At 35.6% G+C, this 14,320-nt stretch overlaps 1 long non-coding RNA gene across 4 annotated transcripts; it reads right to left on the bottom strand.

Moving 5' to 3' along the window:
• Positions 1-635: 635 nt before the first annotated feature.
• LOC117679119 (uncharacterized) lies at positions 636-9,999 on the bottom strand. 4 transcript variants are annotated; one of them, XR_004595288.3, is made up of 4 exons: positions 9,876-9,999; positions 7,291-7,434; positions 2,294-2,437; positions 636-869 (listed from the first exon to the last, which is right to left on the bottom strand). It is a non-coding gene; the product is annotated as an uncharacterized LOC117679119 (long non-coding RNA). The 4 variants fall into 4 exon arrangements; XR_004595289.3 differs by lacking the exon at positions 7,291-7,434 and adding an exon at positions 8,477-8,582; XR_004595287.3 differs by lacking the exon at positions 7,291-7,434.
• Positions 10,000-14,320: the final 4,321 nt, after the last annotated feature.

Genomic DNA, 14,320 nt, shown 5'->3' on the forward strand with positions numbered 1-14,320 from the left:
CTGAGGATATTATAATACACCAAAAATAGTTAAATATGAAACTCTTCTGCACCAATTTTTGCTGCAGAGTTTATTCAGTTAACTAAAAGATGGGGTGTATTTAAAGATATGTACTCGTATCCAGAGTCACAAGTTTTTATACATAATAAGGTGTCTTTATGAACCTCACTTGGAAAAAACTTCAGTATCAATGAAAGTACAAATTTATAACTGTATTTTTATAGAATTTTTGTTTTTGATCTAAACAACTTCATCCATGTTCACTTAACCTATTTACTGAATTAATCTATATACTGGATTTGGTCAATACATTGAATATTGAAATAAATGGCTTGAGTTCTCATAACACATTAAACCCATCACATACACTGCTAATTAAGTGTTAAAGCTAAGTTTAGTATGTCGTGCCAAAGCAGAGATTGCATTTATTTATTATTTTTCAACTGCATTCTGTGAACACTGCCAATATGTTTGCATTATGATAGTTATCTTCATCGTTTAACACCTTTTCAAATGTGTTAGTGAATTCAGACTCAGAAGAAATGTTATTATGGAGCTGTAATGGGTAGTAGAGTTCAAGCTTTTGAACAGATTCAAGTTTCCTACTAAATTTTTACTGAATCTCAATTCTGTCATTCCTTTGAACTATTCATCTTTATTCTTTTATTAACTTTCCATTTAAAACAGTTTCACGTATCATTTATATATCCATTCACGTCATCCACTTTTCATTATTATAGTGCAATTATTTCCAAAAGTTCTTCCATTAGTGTTTTGAATCTCCAGAGATTCTTGGCTGAATAAAACTGGTTCTCCAGAATCATTTTTTTCATGACTTCCATACAATATTTCTGTAATCTTTCAAAAGCCTATAGAATGAAAGTAGTAAGAATTTGTCAGTTCTGAGTATGAATTATCTATTCAAACTATTTCATTGATAGAATCTTTTTGCTTTTCTATTCCTTTTAACTTAAATAAAAGTTCTAAAATTAATTCTATAACTGTATCATTTTGCTGCTGCATTTTGTTCCTTGAATCTATTTTCCCTTTTTTAAAATATTATGGAAATACATCCTATTGAATAAAACATTAAAAAAACATATTGGAAGCTATATAAGATTCTTCTTATGCAAAGTGTTACTAGCTATCACAGTGAATAATAAATACATTTTGCACAATAAAGTCATTTTGCACAATGAATAAAACACTGCACAAAAATATTGTGATAAAAAGTTGAACACCCAATCATCATAAGAGTACTTCTATACATGAAAAGGCAAATATACTCAGATATAATATTCTTCAGGAAAAAAATAAACCATGAGGAAAATATGTATTATATAGGCACATTCTGATTGAAATTTGGTAGGTGGGAATTGGTTACTGTGGTTTTAGCATCACATTGCCATTGTATGCATTACTGCCTCAATTCTATGAGGTGATTCTGTGTTCTGTATTAGATCCAGGTTCAAGTACACCCTTAGCCACAGAAGCTCACTGGGCATCACAATTAAGATACAATTGATTCTCATTATTTGCAGATTCTATGTTTGCGAATTCATTTACTCACTAACAGTTCGGCAGTTCGAGTCTCACCAATTCAACATTGATTCAGCCTTCCATCCTTCAGAGGACTCGGATTGTTGGGGGCAATATGCTGACTCTGTAAACCGCTTAGAGGGGGCTATAAAGCACTGTGAAGTGGTATATAAGCCTAAATGCTATTGCTATTGCTATTAATTCCTATGAAATATTTCACACAGATAGTTAAGTAAATGATTTGTCAGGTTAAATCATTTTAGTTTAAAGTGCCTCAGCTATTTTTGGCCAGATTGTGATTACTTTATGAAGAAGGCATTCTATGGTTTCTTTAACATATCAGATTTTCAACTATATCATATCATTTATTTTAAAATGTATACATTTTGGAATGAGACTTTTTGCAATTACTTTCCATTTGGGCCCATTTAGAGAACAAATATGGCCAAGTTTTAGGTCTGAGTGTACCAGATCTTTATTTTCTGCTTTGAAAGGGGATAAAGATGTTTGATTATTAGTGGGTAAGTGGTTATATTTTGATCCCAAATCATTTGAGAAGTTGATGTTATGGAATAATTCAAGTTGAAATGCAGCAGAAAAGAAGTTCTGTTGAAATGCTTGGGCTAAATAAGGGATTAATACTTTAAAACACTGAATACTTTAAAGTCTGAAGATTATGGCTGGGGAATTCTGCAAGTTGAAATTCACATATTTTCAAGTTGCTGAAGCTGAGAAACGCTTGGGTTTGACTTACCTTTAATATACATTAGGCAATATATAACAACTGAAATATGTACAGTAAAAATGAAACACGGTGTCCTAAATGCTTTGGCAGTTCCATGGCACCTCCAATTTGACTTCTTTAAAAGATGCTGTGCTAGAATTGAATACCTTTGATCTATGGAAGGAGAAAGTGGAATATTTAGTTTGGAAAATGAATATAAAATATATATATAAAAAATACACCTTCTATGATTTAAACATGAAATCAGTTCGTTATAAAATATGTCCATTGGATATTAATGCCTATAAAAGAAATTGACATTATATTTTTTTTATTTTGACAATATAAGAAATGTGGGGTTTTTTAACTAACATAATTTATTCTTGCTCTGCTATAGCTTTGCATTGATTTGACAGCATGTTAATATAACTTTGGAAGAAATATTATATTTAGGGCCCGCTATTTGATGCTGAATTATATTCCTAAAGCATGTATTATGCTATAACTTTATCATCCTATGTATAACTGGCACTACTGAGCCTGGGCTATAGCAAAAGGGACAAAGAAAGAACCCCCTCTCCTGATTTTAAGATATAGATCCCAAATATGAATTTATTACCTATTTTTGAGAACTCAGGGGTGAAATTCAGCAGGTTCTGGAGAACTGGTAGTGGAAATTTTGAATAGTTCGGAGAACCAGCAAATTCCACCTCTGGCTGGCCCCAGAGTGGGGTGAGAATGGAGATTTTGCAATATCCTTCCCCTGGAGTGGGATGGGAATGGAGATTTTGCAGTATCGTTCCCCTGCCATGCCCACCAAGCCACACCACGCTCACCAAGCCACGCCCACAGAACCGGTAGTAAAAAAAATTGAACTTCAACACTGTGAGAACTCCTTACATTCTAAAAATGAACAAATAGCACAGTACATTATTAGCTTAGATTTAAAGATAAACTAAATATATTTATATTTAGTATTCTTTATATTTAAGGTTTTATGTATATGGATGTTAGTTGATTTTTTTTCTTCACTATATAGCTATCAACCCCCAAACCTCAGAAGTTCATGAAGTGACTTTGGGCTACTCATCTTTCTCACCCCAACCTATCACACAGGTTGTTGTTGTTGTGGAAAAACATGGAAGATGACAATATTATGTCTTGAACTCCTGAACAAAAGGAAGGATGTAATGTGAGAACAAATAACGTTTCTTTTGGAAGGTATATATGCCTTGAAAAAATAAGGAACCTTAATATATTAGCTGCACAGCTACATGAGAATATTTTAATCTAGTGTTGTACTTCTATGCTGTCCAAATCCAATTCACACATTTATCAATGAGGCATATGCAGAAAGCTCCAAGCTTAGCCTGAGATCTTAGTCTACCACCTGTATTTTTTTTTTATTAAAAAAAGCACTAATGTCTTTCCCACCCCACCCCACCCCCCAAGTATTGACTGCTAATGCACATCTGGGAATTCAAAAAGTGTGTTTTTTCAGATGTTAGGTATTAAGTGAAGGTCAGTCAGTTAATAGCAGGCTCTACTTTTCTTCCTTATTTAACTGCATTATCTAAAGGCTTTTAGAATCTATGCAGAATACAAAAAAATGAGCATTGTTGTGTCATATGACTTCAGCATTAAACTTACAGCTCCTTCCATTTCCAGTTAAATTTTGCTGCCATTCAATCTTCCAACTCAGTCTGGGGAGCCCTTCTTGTTGATGGCCGGAGCTTAGTTGTGGTTGAGTTCTGGGGGGGGGGGGGGCTCTTCAGTGAAGTAACAACATTGCCAACATTGCTGCCTAACAGATCAATTTGTTGTGTAGGTATAAAGGCATATGCTTTATCTACCTCAGATAGACCAGACTAGAAAATGATCCCCACAGGAAGATCAAACCCATGTTCTATTGAGCTTGTGATAACAGAATTTTGCAGGTGTGATAGTGCCTCACTTCCATTCCTTCTCATACTCTGGTGAATCCGGCATTTAAATAATGTTTCAGACCCTTTGCTTAGAAAACAGTTATTGCCAATTTCTGTCAAAATCACCTCTGTTACTCTCTACAAATATGAAGGTATCTGATTACTGAAGTATATATCTGCGGAGCTATCAGCCAGGTATCATCAGTTGAAAATAGGACATGAATTTTGTTATAAAGATCTTCTTAAACATTCAAATAAAATACATTTCTGTGACTGATCAGACTTATGCTAGTTCTTGAAAAGATTTGTGAAGAGATGCCCAGGTTTTCACTTACAAGATGATTAAAGAATATAGAATTCAAGAGGACAGACTTTGGGACATTTTGAAGTTAGAGAACTGCTGCAATATTATTCTTGAAGTTGAGTTTCATGACCTGGTGCCCTTCATACTTATTGAACTAAAACCCTGCATGGCAAAATTACTTAGCTTCCATGCTAGCAGAACATATTGCAGCAACCATATTGTCTCCCTTCCATTCCTTCCTTCTTCTAACTTCTTTTCTAACAGCCTTTTAGGCTGATTATTTTATTTGCACCTTGTCCCTCTAACCTTTCTTCTGGTAAATACTAATAATATGCTGTGCCAATGTTAAATACTGTTATGGTTCATTCAGTGCATTTGAAGTTAGTTAAACAGGGGTTTAATTCCTCATGTAGGTGATATAAAAACACTTAACTGTCACTATATTATACCAATTCAGTACCAAAAACATGATCTGGGCTCAAGTACTTTTACTCATTTGCATTTTTACTGTCAGATGTATCTCAGAAGCTCTGTATGCTTAAATATTATTTAACATGTGATTGTATAGATGTGAATGCAATATAGATAACCATCCTATGTGCTGGCATTAAAATATTCATTAGTTGAGCTCAACAATAATGTTTATTTATAGCCTTATCTCAAAAGATTTGCAAAGCTCACAGTATCACAATAGGGCCCACACCATGTTATTATTGCTGCTCAGAATATATAATTTATCTTGCTTAGCTTCTTTGCATATATCCTATTTTAGGCTAAAAGACTCTTAATGGCTTCTAGATACTTCAGCTTCTGTTCCAGCAAATGACTTTGGAATTGAGAATGTAATAAATCATTTTGATTGACAGGTCTGACATTTCACTGAGGTGCATCTCCAGCAAGTGGCTGTGGGGCTGCAGATTATTATTATTTTTTGGTACAGACTAGAAAACTGTCAGAAAATATGTTTTCTATCCCTTCAAACAAAATACCAGACCATGTTTCATCCAAACAAGCCCCTTCAAGTTACTTCAGAAGTGTAGTCAGAAGGCTTGACATATGGGAAAACGTTACACAGAGAATTGGTTTTGAAAGACTGTCAACACTTTATATTTCCCATATGAAAAAACAAAAGTAATAAGATATCCTAAAGTCTAATGTAGACATTTAACAGAAGTTAGGATGAAGGTATTTAGAAGATTCAGATTACAAAATTACAAGATTCTGAGAAATATTCAGGTAAATAATATAAATTAGAAAAAAGTAAATATATTTAAATGACCAAAAATATCAAAATATCACACAACACCTCTTTGTGCACACTTGAATTCTCATGAGATGTTGGCATGTTTCTGCCAAATTTTCAAGATTTCATGTGGGGAAACCAAAATGATGATATAGTGGTCTAAAAATAATGAATAGTTTGGAAGATATTGGTGTACATCATAAGACTCAAGTGTGCCAAATTCATCTTTTTAAAAAATATATTTAAAAGTCTAGTTACCCATTCAAAACTAGATTTTCTTGTGTCTTGGGTGTTGTGGAGATGATAGAACCCACAAGCTCTAAAAGATATAGATTCATAAAAGAAAGGCAGTTTGAGGGGAACTCCTCTTTCTTCTATCACAATTTCCTTTTTTCAACTAAACGTCTGTTTAGATACCTGCTAAAGTGAAAAGGGGACTATATGGTTTTATTTTCTCATATTTAATTTCTCATTTCTTTGGTATATTATATAGGTAAGTGATACATTGGTTAAAGGTGAAAAGAAACATGTTATGTCTTCAAGAGGTCTGCCCAAGGTGTCTCAATTTTCTCCCCAACTTTGGTTACCTCCCAAATAGATTATCGCAATGAGCTCTAATGGGACTGCCCTTAAAAGAACATATAGCTCCATGATGGCAAACCTATGGAACATGTGCCAGAGATGGCACAGAGCAGCCTCTCTGTGAGCACGCAAGCCATGGCCCCAGTTCAGCTCCGCCGCGCATGCATGCATGCTTCCTGCTAGCCAACTGGCCTTCGGATCTCTGCCATGCATGCATGGGAGGTGGGGGTGTCCAGGGAGGCACGTGCACATGCGTGGGGGGCAGGGGGCATGCAGGGTGCACATGTGTGGGGGTCAGGATGCACACATGGGGCCGCATGTGCATGCGGGGGGGCATGCGGGGGGCACACACATTGCATTTGGACACTTTGGGCACTCAGTCCGGAACAGGTTAGCCATCACTCATCTAGTTTCAATTGATCTAGAATGCAGCTGTGCAGACAATTATGGGTATGTCATTTTACACTTTTCTTCCAGAAGCTTCACAGGCTTCCAATTTGCTTCCAGGTGCAAATCAGATCACTGATTATTATCTATAAAACTCTACTGGCATAGGGTCGGAGTACTTGAGAACAATCTTACTCCATTGTTTCTACCCATCCCATTAGGTCAGCAGTATAAATATGCTCTGGGTACCATTAGAGATTGTCATTTAGGAAGATACAGGAAGTGTGCCTTTTCTGTAGCTGTACCTGCCCTCTGGGACACCATACTGTCTGAGGTTAGGTTGCCACTGATTCTCTCACCTTTCAAAAATCCTTGAAATCTTGGCTGTTTTTTCCAGCATGGGAATTGGCAGAGTAATTTTATTTATACATTTTGTATACCAGGTATTCAATAGCTACTTTGTGCTTCAGTTGATTTTGAAATCTATTGTATTTATATTACATTTTTATTTTTTTATCAGCCACCCAATTACGCATTAGTGAGATGGGTGGCCATATAAATCAATTTAAATTTAAATAAATTATACCTTAATTTCCCAGCTGCCATTGAGTAGCAATTATGAGCAATAGAAGTATCCATCTATCAAAAATAATGTTGAAATGCAGAGGAAGGGTGCATGCAAGACTAAGTAAAATTCCAAGAGGAGGTTTTCTTCCTGTTAATGGTTTACCTGTGTGATTGAATTGCCAAGCAAAACCAGGTTTAATTTGCAGCATCCATTTTATATTGATTCTCAACTTACCTGGTTGTTTTTCTTAAGCAGCAAATTTGTGCACAATAAAATTAACTTTAAAGTAGAAACACTAGAGGATCTTGAAATAAAAGATATTAATCACTGAGTCTGAAAGAAAATATGACCCTTTATTGGAAGGATCAGTCCTATCAAGCAGATATAAAGCAAGTGGTTGTCCAACCAACTTGTTTTATATTTAGATTTGCCCCAGATTTAGAAATTCATTTTATTGTATTATTTTCATAATGGTTGATTCGGGTTGCTGCCAGCGTCCTAGGTATCAACCAAGTATCTTCTTAAAATATATGATGTTCCGAGTAGCACAGTTTTTTGCAGTTCCACTGGTGTTATTCCATTTTGTGCTCCCATGACTTTTCGGATACAGGTATGTCATATTTTTTACATAATGACCAGTGGACTAATTTAGCAACTCAATCATGTCTAGCTTTGTAATCAGTTTGCGTGATTTTGCTGCACTCACATATTAAGTGTGAAACAGTTTCAACGTTGTCGTTGCAAAGTCAGCAGTTTGGATTGTCAGTGGATTTTTGTATCTTCGCTTTCATGGTATTAATTTATAGTGCTTGTTCTTGAGCAGCAAGTATTAAACCTTCTGTTCCTTTCTTAATGGTTCCTCTCTTAAGCCATGACCATGTCAAGTTGTTATCACACTTTCCTTCAATGTTTTTCTTCTTCATTATCATTATCATCATCATCATCATCATTATCATCATCATCATCATCATTATTATTATTATTATTATTATTATTATTATTATTATTATTATTATTATATTGTGAATCATCTAGTCATTTGGAGTTGGGCAGTGCCTAACTCGAATGAATAAAATAAAATTATATTAATTGGCCATTTTGGCATACCACATTTAGTCAGTTTAAAAAGCTGTGGCTAAATTGGGAAGTACTGTTTCAACACACAAGAAATATCCTAATGCATGTAACTATTTTACTCTCTTACTAGTCATGGGATTTGAGTCATTCAGATAAAGGCAGGTCAATCTTCAAGACAAAAGGTATACCAGCACATAAGCAAACATGCAGCCAGGATGAAGGGTGTGGAATTTCTATGGAAAGATAAGTTACCCTTTCAACTAAGTCATTCTTTGCATTTTCAAGGCCACATTTGATAGCGTATCATAGAATCTAAAGTCTGAATCCTTTTAATTAAATGGAGATATTTTCAGTAAGAATACCCTTGTTTTCACAGCAAAGTTGTTTCTGAAGGAAAATAATGGTACTTCTCTTCTTGTTCCCTCCTGACTCAAAAGGTATGCCTGAAACTTGTCCTTTGCAAGAACAATCAAAGATAACCTATGTGCAATTGATTACAGACATTGTACACTTTAATTACTTGTTTCTACAAAGTTGCCCTATTCCAAACTGAAAGTAGATCTCTCTGAATTCATGCTAAGCTTCTGTGCTTTCTCTGCTTACATGGATAAATAAAAGAGCCATTAGTAAAGTGCCACATCCATAGAACAATTCTAGCATTGACAGAACCAGATTTTCTCTCTGTGGCCATCAAGTATGTCAGCAGAAGCAATGGGATGCTTTGGTTCTGATTTTGCTGTTCTGATTTTTGTTTTTAATGTACAAAAGGTAACAAGAGAAAGAGACAATTGTGTCCTAAACAAATGAGAGCTGGTTACATAGAAAAGTTATTTGCTTACTAGAAGGAATAGACTTAGAGGTAGCTGATTGCTTTCATTAGCTGCTTTCTATTCCAAATGCATTTTTGAAGGTTCATTTCCTCCATATAAGCATCCTTTTCAGTGTACAGAGAAGAATAAGATCAAAATTCTTCAGAAAGTTGGCAAGATACGTTTCCTTGGAAAACTCTTCTGTTCTGATAAAATGTCAAAGTCTGCTTAAAATTCAACAACTGCTGTGTTGACAAAGGAAATTTTGAAACTTTTGATATCTAACTTTTATTTTGGATTTGGCCACAAACCAAATTAGATGGTCTCTGAATTAAACACAAAATTATAAACTGAGTTAAATCCTGGGGTCAGTGTTTACCTTAAATATTTCCCTTAAAATGTCATAATTGTCCTGCATGAGACTTTGTAATAAATGTGATGCACATGGCTAAGAATTCTTTTAGAAACATTTCCCTCTTGGATCAAATGTAATTGCTGTACATATATTCTTGATTACAGAATATTTCCTTAAGCAGGAACTTCATTTCATATTCCATTTTCATAAAGCATATGGACAACCAACAACTTCACAATATGGATTATCGTTTCCGAATAGTTTTGCAGTTGTGTCAGAAGAGTAATTTTTCTGGCTATATTTGGTTGCCATTATACAGCCTAATAAGGTAGAACACTGTCTTACAAAACAAAAGTACTTACTTCTAAAAAGGGACTTGATCAGAAGTGTCCAGAGCAGTGCTTTATAACCTCAGCAACTTGAAGTTGTATAGAACTTCAGCTCCCAGACTTCCCCGTGCTACCTTGGGAATTCTGGGAATAGATTTTCAATACATCATAAACAGGGGTGGGTTCTAAATTTTTTTACTACCGGTTCTGTGGGCGTGGCTTATTTTGTGGGTGTAGCTTGGAGGTCATGTGACTAGGTAGGCGTGGCTAGCTGGTCAGTCATTTCTGGAAGGTCCTCGCACTTACGACCAGTCCTCGCACTTACGACCCAACTCATTTGTTTGCTTTTAACACTGATCAGCTGTAGGACGGCCCTTTGAAGCCCCACGGCAAGAGTTTAAACAGTTTTTTTCCCTGTAGTCATCAGCTGGGACTCAGGAGGCAGCAATAGATTGGGGATGGGACCAAATAAAAGGTAAGAATAATGTGGGTGGGTGGGGGGGTGGGAGGGAGGGGGAGAGAACCGGTTCGGTGATGTCATATTGTCACCGCTACCGGCTCGCCCGAACCGGACCGAACCGGGAGGAACCCACCACTGATCATAAAATTGCTGATATTGAGAAATACAATTTTAGAGAATTCTTTTTTTTAATCACTGGGCAGAACAGGTTTATTTATTCCAAGGTTCATCCCTAAAACTGATGATACAGGATCCCTTTCTCTTTACATTTGGAAAACAGGACATGCATGCATATGCATGGAGAGGCTCAAAAAAGAAACAAAAACATTGTATGGGTAATGAAGGAATATAACAATTCATTCCATTGGGGATGCATGTAAGGTCTTCTGTAACATCAGAAAAAAAGAAGAGAATTGTTTGAGAATCTGACTTTTTGTTCTTCATCATTTTTGAAGCCTCTGTTTTTAAGGTCCTTATAATCCTAAAGACACATTCTTTTCATAAAAATTGTGAGTCATTCTGACTGTAATTTAATTTTGATACTTCTCTTTTGCTCTCATTATTCTTAAAAGACCTAGCTTTTACTAAGTGGTTCAGTTATTTTTTTTCTCAGATCTGTATCTTTCTTTCAAGGAAACTAGACTGATAAAGAATTTAATTTTGGATGAATTCAACAACCATGAATTATACCACAACAGCTATTTAAATTTGAACCAGTACTAGGGGTGAAATCCAGCAGGTTCTGACAGGTTCTGCGAACTGGTAGAAATTTTGAGCAGTTCAGAGAACCGGCAAATACCACCTCTGGCTGGCCCCAGAGTGGGGTGGAAATGGAGATTTTGCAATATCCTTCCCCTGGAGTGGGGTGGGAATAGAGATTATGCAGTATCCTTTCCCTGCCATACCCATCAAGTCACGCCCACCAAGCCACACCACGCCCACCAAGCCACACCCACAGAACTGGTAGTTAAAAAAATTGGATTTCATCACTGAGCAGTACTGCATTTGGAAGGCAGAAGTATGATAGCCAATAAATGTTAAATCATGTATTATTTGTAAATATTATAATATTTACAAAATATTACAATAATAGTTGTAACAAATAACCTGTATTAATTATATAGTGTCACTTAGATATTTTTATGGGGGGAAACTCTATACCTGAATGCAATCTTCTCAGTCAGTGTTTTCTTTCCCCCTTCAATAAAGCAAATTGCATTTTATATATTCTTGGGCTATTTTTTGTAGTCATGCTGACTGAGAATGATGGGAATTGTAATCAAGTGTAACTGAAAGGCAGAAGATTACACCAATCAGAAACCAGCCCTAACCAATCTGCACCAATCAGAAACCAGCTCAGCTAAGGACCAATTGGAAGTCAGATCACCTGGCTACAAAGACAGGAGCCCAGCAAGTCCCTCCTCAGTTGTATGTGGTCTGTGCAGCAGAGCCCCTTGCCTCTGAAGAGGCCAGCCACTTTTGCTAGCAAAATGTCTGGACATCTATTAGGTAGACCATGATCACAAAACCCTGAAGCTCAATGCCGCTCAATATTCTGAAATCAATTTTGGAGAAAAATACTTTGTGGAGAAATGCTGATGTGGTACTAGCTAAAGATATTTCTTCCAAAGTAAATTAGATATTTATTATGTTACCAGTCTGCTTCACTCATCTAATGTTATAGAAAGGAATGCTTTCCCCCATTCATTTTTGCACTTTTTCTCATGCCACACAAATCTGTTAAGAAAAAGAGAATAGCTCCATAATATATTTTGACTTCAGGCACTTCAAACTACCTTCTGGAATTACCCATAGTCAAAATGGAAGTTTCAGGCTGCCTTGTCTCTGTCTAACATTATTAGGCTAAATAGGATATATATCCTCTTTTGTTTTAAATTGTGCATGATTTATTAATACTTTTCCAGCTCTTCAATTCACACCTGCAGAACTTTGGAAAGATTTTGGTATAAGGTTTCATGAGGTGGCTTAAAAGAGAAGATTAAGGCTCTGATCCCAGAGGAGAGATTGTCTTTCCTTGTTAAAGAAACAAAGTTTAGAAGCAGAACAAGGTTTCAGAGGAGGAGCTGAAATATATATATTCTAGCCATGCTACATGCTGCATTCATTGTTCCTCTTCCATAGAGTGAGCTACTTTATGCAGTTATCCCACTGACTGCACATTAAACTGAAGGTCCTCAATTCCACAAGGGTCATCTGTTATCCTGGAACAATGAAGAATTCTGCATTTAAAAGATGAGGATCACTTTTGGATACTCTTAATGCAAAAGAGATTTTCCTTTAAATAACTTTTACCAAGTAGCAGTGCTTGCTGTAATAAGTTGTAGCTATGCTGTGAATATAGAGAAAGAAGTAACTAAACATGTGCTATGATATTAGGGTGGAAACCTCATGACTTTGGTCCTTGTGTCTGACATTGGGACATAAGGGCTGGGGTTTGCATTATCATATTTGTTTAATCATTATGTAAAGGACCTAGACTGAAAGTAAACTCCTACCTAAATGGAATGTCAATGTACTGTACAATACTATCCCCTGTGTGAGTCATAGGATGTTTATAAGGCACCATATACTGGTCCCTTTTTGACCAAACAATTTTAGTTCACTAGATCTGCTAGTTGACTGATGGAGCTTGGTAAAGGACATGGCAACAGTCAGTCTCCACTGAAGATGAAAAGCATGGAAGAAAGGTGCCACTAATGCAACCATTCCCCCTGGCATGGTGGCACAATCAGAGAAAGGCTTGTTTCCAACAATTCTCAGATTTTTGTTTTGTTTTGCTTTTTGTCTGTTGTGTCATGCCACTACAGCAATGGGGTTAAGTATTGGGATGTCTCCAGTTGCAAATGCAGTTTCTCCCATGTGCATCACAAGTCAATTTCTGGGGGGGAAAAAAGAAAATTTATGGTATACAATTCCATTTTTTATTCCAAATGAAATAAAAAAAATTCCACTACTTTCACATGAATCTTGCACTGTGAAGCAGACATATTAATTTATTAGAACTACTTGCACGGGATTCGCACACACTGCAAAAAACAACAATAACCCCACTCTATGTTGTATAGACAATCCTTGAGCTCCTGATAACACATGATCAATTTTGAATGATGGCCATAGTATTGTGGAATCAAAATAAAAGTCAGCCTACCAAGAAATGTGTGTACAATGTTATATGTAAACCAGGACAGAGGCAGAACTTTCTGACTTAACAGAGATTATTAGATGCATGAAACTGAAAAGTGGAGAATGAATGCTTCAGTTGAATTACGCCAGTTTTTGAAATTACTATTTTTAACAATGGATAATTTTGCTTATTAAACTCAACATCATTCTTCCAAGTCAAAAGAAAACCCTTCTGGAGATGTGCTTAATGGAAATTAATTTAAATATAATCAGAAAATTAAAAGACTAATGATTAATCAACTATTTTTTTCAAGGTTGACAATGATATAATTGAGCCCACTAAATACTGGGAGAGTTATAAATAATCTATAAATACATTCAATGATGAGTTTTATTTAATGTTATTTCTGGATCAGTAGGACTGCTATTAATGGTTATACCTAATTCTGAGCTGTACAGAAAGTGGGACAAATGTCTGTCTATGAATTAAATCCACACAATGAAGTTTAGAAAGCAGTGCTGCTATTGCAAAATGTGGAGGTTTTTTTTCCTTAAAAAAATAGTGATATTGAAAAAATTCTGCAGTTTTTTTTAATCATCTTAATTTTGTTTTATGGCAAGGTGCTTTTGAGGCTTTGAGGATGGCATGCATTGCTACATTCCCCTGTTTAAAAACATTGGCTTTTTGAAAAAGGAAACATCTTTTGGATTATTTCTACTAAATAATATTTCATACTTATTTTTCAAAATGAAACCCTTAAAGGCAGCATGTTCCTGATTATAAGATGTAAAAGATGGCCTCTAACTTGCCAGCATGGGTCAACGTGCTTCAAATTCCAAAACATTTGCCAGAACAACAAGCTATTTTCGACAT

This window comes from Pantherophis guttatus, chromosome 2 (genome assembly GCF_059756535.1).
Source record: "Pantherophis guttatus breed Tessera chromosome 2, ASM5975653v1, whole genome shotgun sequence".
NCBI lineage: Eukaryota > Metazoa > Chordata > Lepidosauria > Squamata > Colubridae > Pantherophis > Pantherophis guttatus.